General features: G+C 36.6%; 1 pseudogene; it reads left to right on the forward strand.

Moving 5' to 3' along the window:
* The window catches only part of LOC123786433 (uncharacterized), a 570,278-nt pseudogene that overhangs the window by 536,075 nt on the left and 18,920 nt on the right, over nt 1-15,283 (forward strand).

Below are 15,283 nucleotides of genomic sequence, written 5' to 3' on the forward strand. Positions count from 1 at the left end.
AAATGTGACTGTCTATAATACCATGGTCCCTAAGGAATAAATCAGAAGCTACCTAAAACATGTCAGAATACAGAGATTGTGGTAGGTTGAATAATGTCCTTTCAAAGATGCCCATGTCCTAATTCCTAGAATCTGTGAATATGTTATCTTACACGGCAAAAGGGACTTTGCAGAAGTGATTAAATTAAGTATTTTGAGATGGGGAGATTTTCCTGGATTACGTGGGTGGATTCACTGCAATCACAAAGTTCTTTTAAGAGGGAGACAGGCAATCAGAGAAAAAAAGAAGCTAAACTGCTGGCTGGGAGGATGGAGGAAGGGGCCACAAGCCAAGGAATGGAGGCAGTTTCTACAGCTGCAAAAGACAAGGAAATAGACCCCAGCCCACGACTCTCTGGAAAGAACACAGCCCTGTCAACACCTTGATTTTAGACTTCTGACCTCCAGAACTGTGAGAATATAAATTTATATTGTTTGAACCACTAAATTTGTGGTAATTTATTATAGCAGCTCTAGGGAACTAATACAGAAATGCTTAAAATAAGGTAAGCCTGACCATTGTCTAATACGCAGGCATATTATTGCCAACATCCTATGTAGGAATAGTGTCAGTAACTCATATAGACCTGGGTCTTTCCCTCTGGAAATTTTTCTCCTCCTTACTCTTTCTCCCCTCCCCTTCCCTCTCCCACTACATACACTCTCTAGTGTTTCAGATCTCGGTTAGTGGTCTCTTCAAAGAAAACATCTGGAACTAAACACCCTCCATTCTATGCCTGTTAGTCTAAAGTGGAGTCCCCAATGTTATACTCTCTCATAGCACCCTGCACTCTTATAATATTTTTAAATGATATGCTTATTTGATGGTTATTTTATTGTAATTATCTCCCCACTATTGCAAGCTTGATAGGTACAAGAATCATGTTTAGTTTTGCTCACTCTTGTGAACCTGGCACAGAGTAGATATCCAGAAAATATTTCTTGCTGAATGAGAATATTCCAGAATTCTGCTTGTCTTGTAAGATGGGTTGAAAGCATGCCCCCTAATGCAGTCCATCTGTGATCACGAGGCAATACATTAACATACCACATTCTCTTTCAGAGGATATGAAGCAGGCTTTACACGAACTTTGATTTCCTCTGAAGTCTTAGTCAAAGTCACCATTTTTTTCACAGGTGACAACTGATAGATGTTTTTCACAATGAGTATGTAATCTAAGAAATACAGCAATATTTCTCAAAAATTCTTTTGGGTAACATTCAGAATACTTTTTCTTGCTTTTATTCCAGTTTTCATTTTATTGCTTTGCAATATAAATTGTAAATTCCTTCAATGACATTTAAACATCCATTTGAGAACTGAGTTTAAGAGCTTTAAGAGGTCAGTTTTGCACAAGAAGATAATTTATATCTTCTGTGATTTTGATTCCTCTGAAGCTCAAGAATCAAAGCTAAGGATGTGCCTGAGCTCTTGGGATGAAGAAGTGATTAACATTTGTGAATGGTGTAATGAAGCCTCAAAACATTGGACAATTAGTGAGAATATGGATAAATTTTACCTTTTTGTGTTTCAGAAACTGTGTGTCATGTGATTTTAATGGTTTTGAAATTTTTTTCTCTTAAAAATAATTTTTCCTGAAAGCAGATGCATGTAAAGATGATCTCTAAATATTAGATAACTTTTTCATAATTATTCTGAATGCATCTATCCATAATGTTTTCCCAAAGATAGCACTTTTGTCAAATAGTTGATTCTAATTTTATACATAAGATTTCATTGGAAGTGAAACAAATTTTATTGAGGCACTATGAAATTCCCATATGTTATTATGTCCACTAAGTTACTCCTGACAACAATCTGTGAGATAGGTTTTATTAATCCCATTGTACAGAAAAGGACATTGAGGTTCTTAGAGCTTTAGAAATTTGTTTAAAGCCAGAGATCAGGTCACTGGCAATGCTGGGCCTACCTGACTCAAAATTCACACCATTTCCTCTGGCCCACACAGCATTCAATGGATGCTTGCAAATCAGCACAATATTCATCATGATGGCTCTCCCTCAGAGCAGACCAGTCTGTCACTTTACTCAGAGCCCTATGCCGGTGGGCCCCAAATCTCAAGATGGAAAATGACTAAGTATATTGGGGTACTGGAACTTACTACACAAATCCTGTTGTGTTCAACACAGCCCCTTGGACTTCTCAATGTCATCGATCTCCACAGAGCACAGGGCTTTGTGGTCCTATTTGCCACGGGGAAACCAAGCTTTATGCTCACATAACCCTGCAGCCAAAACAGGTCTTCCCAGTGATGGGAAGAATTTGTAATAACTGCAGCTCTTGGTTCTAAAGTTATTGGAAGCCTCTAATGAAACATATTCTGATTTTTCTGATTATTTGTCAGCCTTCCATGTTAAAAAACTTCCATTGGGGGAACTCCCTTCCCATCACATTACGGTGGAATGTAAGTGATGCCCTCACGTGTGTCCTGACGACCCAGGTGAAGGAAGTAAGAGTCTCAGTCATGTCTGAAATGCCGCACTCAGTTCTTCTGGCCTAGCCACTTATTAACAAACAAAGTTAATAAACTTCTCAGGCAGTAAAGCCAGATGTGCTTTCTGGCATACCAGATAAATGCTTTTTTGATATATATTTGAACAAATGGTGAATCTTAGCTAAAAGAATGTCTAGGCCAACAACAGACCATTCAAATAGCTGTTCAGATGCTGAGTCAGATTCCACCTAATGCTCTCTGATTTGTATATATCCCAATCAAGAAAGGAGGGGGGGAACCCTCTTTTTTGATTAATTGCCCGGTGTTTCAATTAGTTTTTGTTTTTAATGCTAAGCAAGCAACCAATGGCCCCTGAAGTAGAATTGCTACCATTGCTGTTATTTTTACTTAAAGAAAACTGGAAGATGAAATATTCTTAAAGACAGTGGACGCCAAGAAAACAAGTGACACCATAGGCATACGGGACAGCCAACGCTAAACATGGATGCAGTGAACAAAACAGTCAATAATTTCTCCAGTGTGAGAAGAACCTTCTCAAACCCTTCTTCCATGATGCCATACCCTTTAGGTGACAAATAAAAAGGTTGTTCCAGAAGTTATTATTCAATTTTGGGTCCACAGGACATATAATAACCACATTATTAGACTTTTCTTTTTACTGATTTTGTTTGAATTGTCATTGGTCGCAACCGTGAAACTTAAAATGTCTATTTGACTCCGTTTTGTAAGCTGAAAAATACCCAGAAACCTTTTTATTTTCTTAACAAAATGGCATGGTATTATTTAGAAGTTGGAGGGAAAGCTTTTACTGCTCGGCCTTAAAAAGAAAACAGCACAACCCAGCACTGTAGCTGACAAGTGACACAAATACAGTACGGGCTAATGTGCAGAGAGAAACAACCTTGAGAATTTAAACCGGCTACACCAGAAAAAATATCTTTATCCAGATACGTGGTCCCTCATGAATTATACTATTATTTTAGTTGATTTTACCTGACATCACCCTATGATTTTCTTCAGTGACAAGAAAATTGCAGCCAGCCCTTGACAGTCGGTCACAAATTGACTGAACAAAACAAAATCAAACAGTGAAGTAATCCCCAAGTAAATTTAATGAAACCTAAATCCCAAAGGGCAGCACACTTCTGTAGGCAATGGTCTTATTTAATAAATTTTTCCCTGCTTTCACTTTTAGAGCTATATTTACACAGACAAATTTAATTCATTGGGTTTACATTTCCTCTTTCCCTTAGTTTGTCCACCAGGCACATATGGGAAGGACTGTAAACAGGTATGTCAGTGTTCAGCTGAGAATGAAGAGTGTCACCCAGTCACGGGGAGATGTACCTGTCTGCCCAGCTACCGTGGAAACCGCTGTCATCTCCGTAAGTGTGTTCTGTGCTTTTGTTGTAATTTATCGAAGAGACACCAGTAGGGTGGGTCATCAGTCAGAATGTTAAAGGGCAAATGTTAATTCAAGTTTCTAATTTATAACAAGTCCTGTGAGAAGGTTTATTGGAATGGTTGAAAACACATGCTTTCTTGTGTAACCCTTTCTCCTATGTTGCCAAATATCCCCAAGAAAAAGACAAGAAAGACAGAAGAAAGAAAGAAAGAAAGAAAGAAAGAAAGAAAGAAAGAAAGAAAGAAAGAAAGAAAAAGAAAGAACGAAGATAATATGAACTGATTGGTAACAATCAATATACAGCCAATGGGAAGATATTTAAAGTGATTCATAAAGTTAGTTCCAGGATCTGCTTAGGAACAATCAAATTACACAAATTTTTATTCTGGAATGAAAACAGTAACTTGTTTAAAGGACAGAATGCCAGTTGGCTCACTGCTTTGTAATAAAAAAGGATAGTCCCTAGACCAAACAGCTTATATTGATTTGTTAGGACATTTTAACATCGAAAATGGTTAGAGGGAACACACGATAAAACGTCCCAAGGAGCATGTTAAAATGTTCAGTCAGCTACTTAATTTTTAAGCTTGTAATTATTTATAATGTACTTTTTATAGGTTTAAAAATAAAATGATTTGGCCTCAGTTTCATTTTTTCCCCCAACTTGGCCACTGCTCTTCTTTTCTCCCTAGTCGCTCCTGTAGCAGATTCCTTCCACTTTTCTTTCTTAATTCTGCAAGTATATGGATGATTTTTGGATTCTCCCCCTACATGCCCCCCATAAAACATAGACTTATGGTCAAGCTATTGATTTCTATTTTCTACAAGCCACATAATATATATTTTGAATATCACTTCTCACTTTTGCCCTAATTTTAAATATTATCAACTAAAAACACTATTAAGCATTCATGAAAATGGTTTCAATTAGTATTTTGTTTGTAACCCATAACCATTGTTCCATTGTGGGTATACAAACTTAAACTGAAGAATTAAAATATAAAATTAGTAAAATTTCAACTCTATTTTGGTTATGGCGAATATCAAACACCCTTGTAATGGAAGAAAGTTATTTCCTTACTTTTTAAGAATCACATTTCTCAGGAAGAATTTCTTCTTGATATCAAGGATATTTTATCTTAATAAAATAAAAACAAGTTACGCAGAGGGGTGCCTAGGTGGCTCAGTCAGTTAAGCATCCAACTCTTGGTTTCAACTCAGGTCATGATCTCAGGGTCATAGGATCAAGCCCCGCATGGGGCTCTGCACTCAGTGGGAGTCTGTTTGAGAGTCTCTCTCTCCCTCTCCCTCGGCCCCCTCTTGCATGCATGCTCACTCTCTCTCTCAAATCAATCAATAATAAATCTTTAAAATGAAACAAAAAAAAACAAGTTACATAGAGCTGGTAGTACTTCCACGTCAGAAGGCAAGCTACCTTGGGTTGAAGGAAAGGAGTTCCACCTTGTAAAATCAAGGCTGAGTCGGGGAGCGGCTCCCTGACTAGTCAGATTGGCTCAGCTCCAGGCAACACGTGGTTGGGAGTTGCTGCAAAGTTTCCTTGGCAACATCCACTGTAATTACAGAACTACGAAAAAGGGTTCAAGAAAATATCCATAAAAGGTGTAGCTGGCTCAAAAGCAAAAGTTTCAGCAGCCAAAAACAACTGGGCTTTCATGTTCTTGAGTTTGGAGCAGAGAATCAAAATTTTCTCTAGGCAGAGGTCAGAGGAAGCAGACAAACTTGTAGTAGGATCTCACCATTTGTCCATAATTTATAATGGGCAGGTTGGTCTCAGCCTGTGGACAGCATGTGGGGAAAAACAAACTGCTCAGTAGATAGAAACTCACCATACTATGTATTTTACGACCAATGAGAAATTGCAAAGTAACTCCATACCCTGGAAATCTTTTATTTCTCCAAACTGTAATACCCACTATTTATAATAACTCTTTGAGAACATTTAAGGTATTGGAGTCCTCTAAAAATCACGGGCAGTTCTTTTGACAATTTTCATAAGAACACCCTTGGTATAGAAGGTTTTGAGAAGCATGGGCCATAGATAGCACACCTGCGCCAGGAGGAAGACATCAAAACATCAGTAGAAGCTTGTGTTTAATGATCTTGCTCATAGCACTAAGAATTCAGGCGGACCAAACCTTAGCACCTCTTTTTAAGAATAAAACAAAACTGTGTGACAGTAGCTAGTGTAAGTAGTAACCTGGTCAAATACTAGGAAAAGACTCTGTGGAAAACACATTCATGCTTCTAATTTGTTTGTTAGCTAAGCATCGCGGGATACAGTCACAACCTTGCTTGTTCTAAGTTTTTAATGAAACTTCCAGTTGTTGTTTACAACATCACGGTATAGAGTCACTTTTCATATTTAAACAAATCAGAACTTTGAATCCATATCCAATCAGTCTCCTTCAAGAAGAAGGGATGGTGCAAGGATGGGAAAATGTTGTCATCTCCCGATGGGAAATATCTAAATATCCCTTGCCAGAAAAACGAAGTTTCCCAGGAGAAATAATTGTAAAGGATAATGCAAAGGCCAAGTAATGATCAAAATGGAACTTAAGAAATGAGGGAGGGGAGACTGAATTTCACTTAGGCCAAATGAAATCATTATGTCCCGAGCATGTGTTCCCTTGTTAAATATAGTGAATGTTTGAGCAAAGGATGTGTGCATGATTCCAGAAGTCAAACTTTCACATAGCTACAGAATTATATGAGAAAGTAGAATTGTCAGTAAATAACTTATTCTTGGGGAGAAAAACTTGTGGGGCCTTTTGTAAACATATACTGTACTCCTGATATAAATTTAATGAGTTTTGAGGCTAAGAGGTTATACACACATTGTCTTTCAACAGATGGCATACTCATTAGTAGGTAAATTTCATCAAGTTCAGTGTCCCAATTTCAAAAGGATAATTAGGTTGAAGGCTAACACTCAGGTGATTTTGTTTTCTGTGTACAAGAAGTAACCATGAAGGATGATTCTAACAAACATAAAACCACCATTAAGATAGTTTGCAAAATGAGTGTACGTCAGAGGGAAATTATGTCTCCCAAGTAACTTCAACTCACATGAAAGTGATCTAAAAATATAGGCATATGTATATATATGATAAATATAATATAAATATATGTAGATATCAGTTATTTAAATTTATCAAGTAATTACCCATGAGCTTTTTTCCCTTTAAACCGAGATGCAAATTCTTTTATATCCATGATTATATCCATAGTTTGACATTTTCCTCATTAATAAGTACATGAATTTCACATTATCAGGTGTTTTCTTTTCCTTACTTGCACAGAAATTCATGCCAGCTTTCACTTCATAGCAATGTGACTACAGAATTTTCTATACCAATCAACTCTAATTAATTTAACCTCCTTTTGGGAAGCAACATCCCAGCAGTACACACCAGTCTTCATTATTTCAGACTCCATACCTTCAGCTTGCTTTACGTGTATTTTCTCTAGTATCAAGCAAGCATTCTTCTTAAGCATCACACATAGTAATGATAAAAAATACTATAAAAATTTGCATTCCAAAAGTCTGACCTGAATGGACATGAAAGCATTTTGTATCTTGGTGAATAGGAGAAGAGGAGGAGATGAAGACTTTTTTAATCACTAATTTTGTTTTTAGGTATGCTCTATTGAACTTTTTGTGAGGCAAAAAACAAGTTCTTAGGAAGGACCAATGAATGTTATGTACCAAAGACAATGAGCTATGGGAACTGATATTCCTTGGGAGGAGGGAATGAGAGAAGTGACTGTAAAGTGAAGCCATTATTTTTCATACAGAGGAATAAAGAAATACAGCAGCTACAGCACAGAAATAACCTTTGGTATGAATAACTGCAGTGTTTTGCTTTCCATCTCCGTTATGAAGAATTTTATTTTAAAACTGGAAGAAAAAAGAAGAAAGAAGCAGCCCTCTTTGGGTTTGAGACTCAAGGTGAGAACTCTGGAATTTAGGACAAGACATATATGGGGATTATAAACAACCTGAATCTCAATAAAATCCATTCTTTGTTGCTACCTCTAAAACATGCTACATGTCAAATACTCTTAAAAAATATTCCTTACTATCTGATTCTTACATAAAAACACAAGATAAAAGGAAGGAAACAAGTGCCATCTGGTCTAGTTTGGTCACTTTTAGAGTTATGCTTCCAAGAACCTCAGGCAAATACCCAACACTTTGACTCAGATCAAGCAGATAGGGGAAGGGTTTTGCTGAACGCCTAGCATTGATACTGCCATCATTTAATGAAAATAATGGCCACACTGACACGGGAGCTGAGTTTGGCGATGTATTTGTTCACTCTAGTCACCACAACAGGCCCATGATTTTGTTATTATCCCCTTCGGGAATTAAGAACTAGAAGTCCAAAAAAGGAGATCAAGCCACAATGTTACTAAGTGAAATATGTAGGTTTCAAATCACAGTCTATTCAAAATTTCCTACAGTCTCACATTTAAAAATGTGGCAAGGATAAAGATGGTTATCTTTAACAGGTGACAGAATTTTGTGCAATATATATTCCAAGTCACCTCACTCTGTGGGCCTTAACTTCATCATCTTAAAATAAGAATTGAACCAGATGGACATGAGGTCTCTAGAAACTCAAACTTTTACAATTTTAAGACTTGAAAGTATCAGGCATTTCACAGAGTAGGAGAATGTCACAGATGGAAATGCTTCAAAGTTAATCAAGTACTTGAATATCCTCTATATTTTCTCTACTGTATACTTCTCCTGTCTCTGAACTCCTACAGAGATGAGTAACCATGACTCCTGAAAAAGCTTATTCCAATCTTGGAAAGCTCTTTCATGAAATACTTTTCAGAAAGTATTTGCTTATTGAGATAAAGTCTGTCTTTCTTCTTTTCCACAAGACTGCCTTTCCATGTTTAAAGGCATTTCTATCTTCTTAACTCTATTTTCTCCTGAATAAACATCCCCAGTCTTTCAATCATTGCACAGATAATTGGTCTTCATCTTACTCTTTGTCCTGTTTCATCTCCCTTTATTTTGATTTCTGGCCATTTATCTATTTGTTACACAGGTATCATCATGGTACGCCATACATCCATGGATGTGAAAGTAGGAAAGTGAGAAACTAAATGAAGATTCTTTCTCGATGCTTCACGCCATTTTGAATTCTTACTTGTATTAAACCCAGATCATTCCAGACAAGACAAACTATAACACTTACACATTAATCAAAATAATGAATTCATCTAGACTGGAATGAAATAGCCTTGTTTGGCAAATCGTCACCTATTCTGAGCACTCTCTAAAAGTGGGCAAATTTCCAAGGAAACTCAAAGTTAAGTTTCCTGTATTTTATTAATGAGCAGCATCAGTAACATTATGCCCCCAACCGTACTACTAAGGCATCTATCTATATGGTCTCACCTCTTCAGATAAGTCCATGCCTTGAATCACTAGCTTGAGGATTGAAAATACCAAAGAACAGTATTTGGAATGTTGAGTTAGCCACATGTCTATGGGCATGAATTTAAATAATGATTGCTTTGAGTTACAGTATCACATATGGTTTTGTTCTCCTTCAACAGGATGCCCAAAAGGCACTTAAGGTCTAAATTGCCAAAGGATGTGCAAATGCCTTAATGGCGGCGGCTTTGACACCTAGACTGGCACCTGTTACTGCCCTCCTGGCTTCACTGGCGCTGACTCCTGTCGAAGTAAGGCAGTCTACCAATTATGAAGTGGATATGCTAAAGTAGAGTTTTTAAGAACTGCACTTAGTAAGAACTGCAATTATTGCTTAATAATTTACTGCGGTAAAGGCAAACACCAACTGACCTACATTCTAGGTGGAGGAGTACTTACATCAGGAGTTTGAGAGCTAAAGCTGTGAAGGCAGCCAAAGAGAGCCCTTTGGTCATAACCTCTCATATCCCAGCAATGCTAGACTCAAGTCAGGATTAAAAAATCTGTTCCATAAGATAAGAGTGGAGTGGGGACGCCTGTGTACACAAAGTCAAATGCATTGGTTAAAGTTTCACAATTTATCCCTAGCAATTTCCAGCTCAAAATTAAGTAGTTCCCCTACGTACCAAAAAGTTACCAGTTCCCTAAAATTTAAAGACTTAACTATCCATCACAAAGAAAACTATTGACATAAAGTTTAAGGGACCAGATGTTAATTAAAGATCCCTTAAAAATGTACTAGCTTAGTCACTGTAGGAATATACTTAGCAAATACATTTTGGTCTTATCAGATTTGACATTTCCTAAATATTTGGGCATTTTTCAAGATCATAATGATTTTTAGGGAGGATAGAGGAACAATGCGTAGGAGAGTGCATGATGGGGAGGTAGTTCTGGCAATATTGCGTTCTTCAACCCATTTGCTGTTTTTGAGAATGTTCGCTTCTGATGCTTCATTGGGCTGCACATTTATGTTTTTTGTGCACTATTCTGTATTTTATACTTTAGAATTAAAAGAATAAAAGAACTATTAATAGATCTTTTATAAAAGATAGAAGTGCTGTAATTGTTGGAAGAATGATAACGAAGTTGGTGATCAGGCAGGGTACTAAATTGTTATGTGCTAAAGATATCCAAATGCTTATTTTGCCCAGGCAGGTAGTTGATCTGTCTTCTTTGTATGAAGGTAATTTTAATTACCCTACCTCAGTACCCTGATGTTCTGAAGATAAAAGACAAGTAGGACAAAGTCCTGGCTCCATATAGTGGAAAATTGAAACCTAGTGAATATTGCTTCTGAGGCCTCAGCAGCCAAGTTATCTTTGAGTTAAAGCCAACCCATAAACATCTCCTAAGGAAGGCTCTAACTGGCCCTTTTGTTCCTCAAAGAAAATCATTGAGGGAAATTTCTTAATTTCCTCAGGCCGAAGCATCTTCAAGAGTTTTGATTTCTCTGAATATTGGGAATATTTTTGTCTTCAGAAAGCTGTGATCTTATACCTGAGTATTTTTCTTTCTTTGCTTTGACAGCTAGGTAGGTCAGAGCCAATTTGCAGTCCACCTCTTACAAGTTCAAAGAATTGTGATGTTCATTTATGTGTATATTGTAACTATATTTTTTTCTTCACTTGATTCTCACAAGTATTTATTTTATCTTTGAGTGTTATCTGTATTTTGATTAACATCTCAATGAATTTGTGGAATAAAGTTGCAAACAGACAAATGAATAGATGTGTTAATGTATTAATAAATTAAATTTTAACTTATATTAATTAACATAATTAATTTCAAAAGATAATTTAACAAATTTGTTGATTTTAATAAATAAACAATAAATTTACAAATAAATTAACAAATACATAGATGATATTTGGAGATATGAGCATAATAGATTCTATGTTGATGTATCTAAGTGTAAGTTGAAATTCCAGAGTGGACTTTAAGAGGAAACATACTCAAGATTATTACACACATATGCACGCATGCATACACACACACACACACACACACACACACACACATTTGCTAAGGCAGCCATGTGGTAAAGCAAGACTGAGTTTGTAGGAGTCATTTATATCATATATGTAAGTGTTTGACACTGGATATTTGGTTGGAATTCCTGATGTCAACCAAAATTGCACTAAGTAAGCAACAATTTGAGCAGTTCCTTTTTTTGTTTTATTTTTTCAAAGTAACCTTTTAAGTTGAAAACCAAACTGAAGGCAAGACAAGGAAACCTATTTGATTAAAAGAAAGGGTCGTGTATTTACAAGGTTTTTAAAGTCTTGACTGGCAAAATGTTTTAATAAGAAAAATCTGGTTTTGTTTTGCTCCTTCCTGCAGTTTGTCCTGAGGATCACTATGGGCAGGACTGTGACCAACGGTGTCCCTGTGGCTCAGGACAGCATGACCCAGTGACTGGCGGGTGCCAGTGTCCACCTAGCCAGATGGGAGCCAGGTGTCAGCAAGGTAACAATGGCTGCAGGGTCACCTTGTCCGTCCACGCACTAACTAAGCTACACTATGAAAACAGATTGGTGCCAGGGAATATAATTAAATGGGCATTGTTTATTACACTTTCTTCTTAAATGTGGCTTTAATAACCTGAAAGTACACACTCTCACAGAGCCATATACAAAATAGCCTACTGGAGGGTAAACAAGAATTGAAAATAAAAACAAAGAATAATTTATGTATACTCTTGACTAGGAGCAAATTTTGAAATAACTTTGGTTAACTTTTGTAAAACTGCCTAAAATTGTGTGTTAGGAATGTCTAATTATAAGAACTGAAAAGTTTTATATTTTCTTCAACTTTCAGAAGCCTATTGAGAGCTGTAAGAAAAATGAGAGACAGAAGGAAAACATGATCTTTGTTAAAAACCACAAAATTGTCTTGTTCTAGATCCTATTATTCATTATTTTCACAATAATAATCATAATAGAAGAACTCTCAAGTTCAGTGAAATGACATATAGAGAACCACTTCTCCATCGCACACACAGAGGGGCAAAACCAATGACCTTTGTTAAAAAAGCAGGGTTGGTTGCATGAGCATCCTACAGGATCTACCTTGAACCCCACTGGACATCACAGAGTTGCAGGAAAAATGGGATATAACCAGGAAGTGCACAGAAACATCATCTTTTCAACTCCGCTCTAGAATAAAGGATAATCTATGGGCAATTAGCAGCCTTGCAGCTAAAGGGAGCTAAGCCTACACACAAACACACGGACCACAACTTTGTGTCATATGGAGTTTTACTCTGGGCCAAGGAGGCTGCCAACTAGCTGAAATAATTTTTCTAGCCCCAGATCCATACTACCTTCCCCCAAAATAGCTGGTGCACACAAAACTAATCTGATACAAGAAAATGAAAGCAAAAACAAAAACCTGATGCATAAAAAGACCCCCCAAAAAACCCTCCTCTCATTTCGGAAGCAATATATGAAAGTATGCAAAGCTTTGGTTACATTTTTAGTGCAAATTCTATAAGAAGGGAAAAGGAGAAAAGGAATAAGAAAACAAAAAGCAGATGGACATAGAGCAGAAGAGTTTTGCTATGGAGCACATGGAAATATTAACCAGAATTTTTTCCAAGAATTCGAAGGACATAATGAAAAAGCGCTCTCTACAAATTGTGAGTGCTACGCAGAGATACAAAGGTTCGTGGAATAAATGAGAAGACAACAAAGGAAAATGAAAAAGTAAGCTGGCAGAGCTCAGAAAGAAGTGGAAATGAAAGTTAAACCTCACATCATATAAATGAAGACCATATTGAATACAGGTAATAGGAGGATTGAATCTGCGTATGTGACAGCCAGGTCAATGGAGGGTAAGCTTGAGGAAAGTGGAAACAAAGAAATAGAAAAACAGAGAGACAAATACATAAATGGAAAAGGAAATATTCAAATATAATATTCAAGATTTTGTTTTTTAATGAAAGAAGATCTGATGCTACAGATTGAATACATTCTATTCCTGGAAACTCTAGTTAAGATTGATCATAAGCAAGGGGAAGTTCCACTGGGGATAAAAGAAAAAAATGTGAGATTTCGTATGAAGAGGAGAAAAATCAGACCGGCCTCACGCCCCACAGCAATAATCACAACCGTTGCTTGCATGTGGTTAATCAATGCCTATGAAGTTCTTGGGAGAAAATATGACTTAAGTGTTTTATACACAGTTAAACAGTTATTCAAGTATAGTATGACTGAAAATAAATAACTATTTTTAATAATAAAAAGTTGCTGAGGATATAGTAGCCATAAAATATTTTTGAAGAAATAGTAGAGGATAAATTTGAGCAGCCAAGTAATAAATGGAAAATCTCTGGTAAAAAGATTATTAGTGAGTATTAAATCTATTTTTATTAGGGCTAAGTTTAAAACAAATTATGGTCACATGATAAGAATATAAATATTTAATATAATAACAATTTTGATAGTTTAGCAAAACAGGCATAAACTGGAAGGAAAGAGAAGATGGAGGAGGTTAAGTATACTGATCTCATTTCTTCATTAGAAGTTGCAAATGGGAGGGATAGATCTGTGCTAAAATCTATTGTTTAAATATGATAATTCAATAAGCATATTTAAGTGTATAAAGGTAAATGTTGGACTTTAAAATGCTAGAACTGAGAATTTAAGAATAAAAACATAGCCGACTAAAGTCAGTTGGAGGAGAGGAATGAGAAAAATTAGGAGAAAGGAAAATCATATTAATTCCATTACCACTAACATTGCTGAGCCAATATATGCTGAATAAAGAAATTAATTATGGTATGTAATAATATACTCACTGTCTAAAGAAGAGTCCCTAGATTATATAAAATTATAAGACTTAACTTAAAGATAGCATACATACATTTTTCCATATTCCTCCCTCTAAACAGTAAAAATTCTAGTCACTATATCAAAAACAAACATAAGAATCTCTGATGTGGAGAGAACAAGGCAGACTCACTAGGGATTTCAGAGACCTAGAGAACAGGAATGGTGAATTCCCTGGGTTTTCATTTTTGACTCATATATCCTGGGCTGGGTGGTGGAGAACCTGCAATCTGGAAGGCAAATAGGTGTAGACCAAAAAAAAAAAAAAATCCAAGATATGCCCACTTTCTCTAAAAGAAAGACAAGGAAAAGGGCAGCCAAGCAAGATAGAAAACTCTTAGACAATAACTGGTAAATAGTCCAGTCAAACACTAAAGAATAAAACTTTATCTTTGACTCCAACCCCACCAGCAAAGGCCAAGTGAAGAGTCTACCCTTCATACTCCAAGGGGATATATGAGGCACCCTGCCCTGCACCAAGATGGTGTGAGAGAAAGGACTGGTACTTTTATCCCTGCCACATTGGGATGTATCCCCTCCCCTGGCAATGTCAGTGGAAACTATGTGGAGACTGTGAACTTCCACCCCCATCAGACATTATAGAGACAGCACTGTTTCCTTCGAGGGTGGTGTCACAGGAGGTCCAGTGGACAGTCAGGACTTTCACAACCACCAAACAGAAATGAGGCCACCCTGTGCAGTATCAATGGAAGTGGAGTCAGGAGCCATAAAAGGCACTTCTACCCCCCTGTCAGATAGGTGCCAACAGAGGCCCCATGGGAAGTCTGAACCCTCACACTGGCACAGCAGTAATAAGGAACATTTATACCCCCTTTCACTTGGAGGCTATGTAGAGAACTCTTTCTGATGAACCTCTTTCCTTGCAAGTACAGTATCATAGGAGACTTGCTAAAATGAGATCCGGAATCTTATATCATAATATTCAAAATATCCACATTTCATTAAAAGTTATTCATCATACCAACAACCAGAAAATTTCAACTTGAACAAGAATATAATCAACAGATAACAACACTCAGATGATTATAAAATT

Source organism: Ursus americanus, chromosome 4, assembly GCF_024610735.1.
Source record: "Ursus americanus isolate L20-20 chromosome 4, mUrsAme1.1.p, whole genome shotgun sequence".
NCBI lineage: Eukaryota > Metazoa > Chordata > Mammalia > Carnivora > Ursidae > Ursus > Ursus americanus.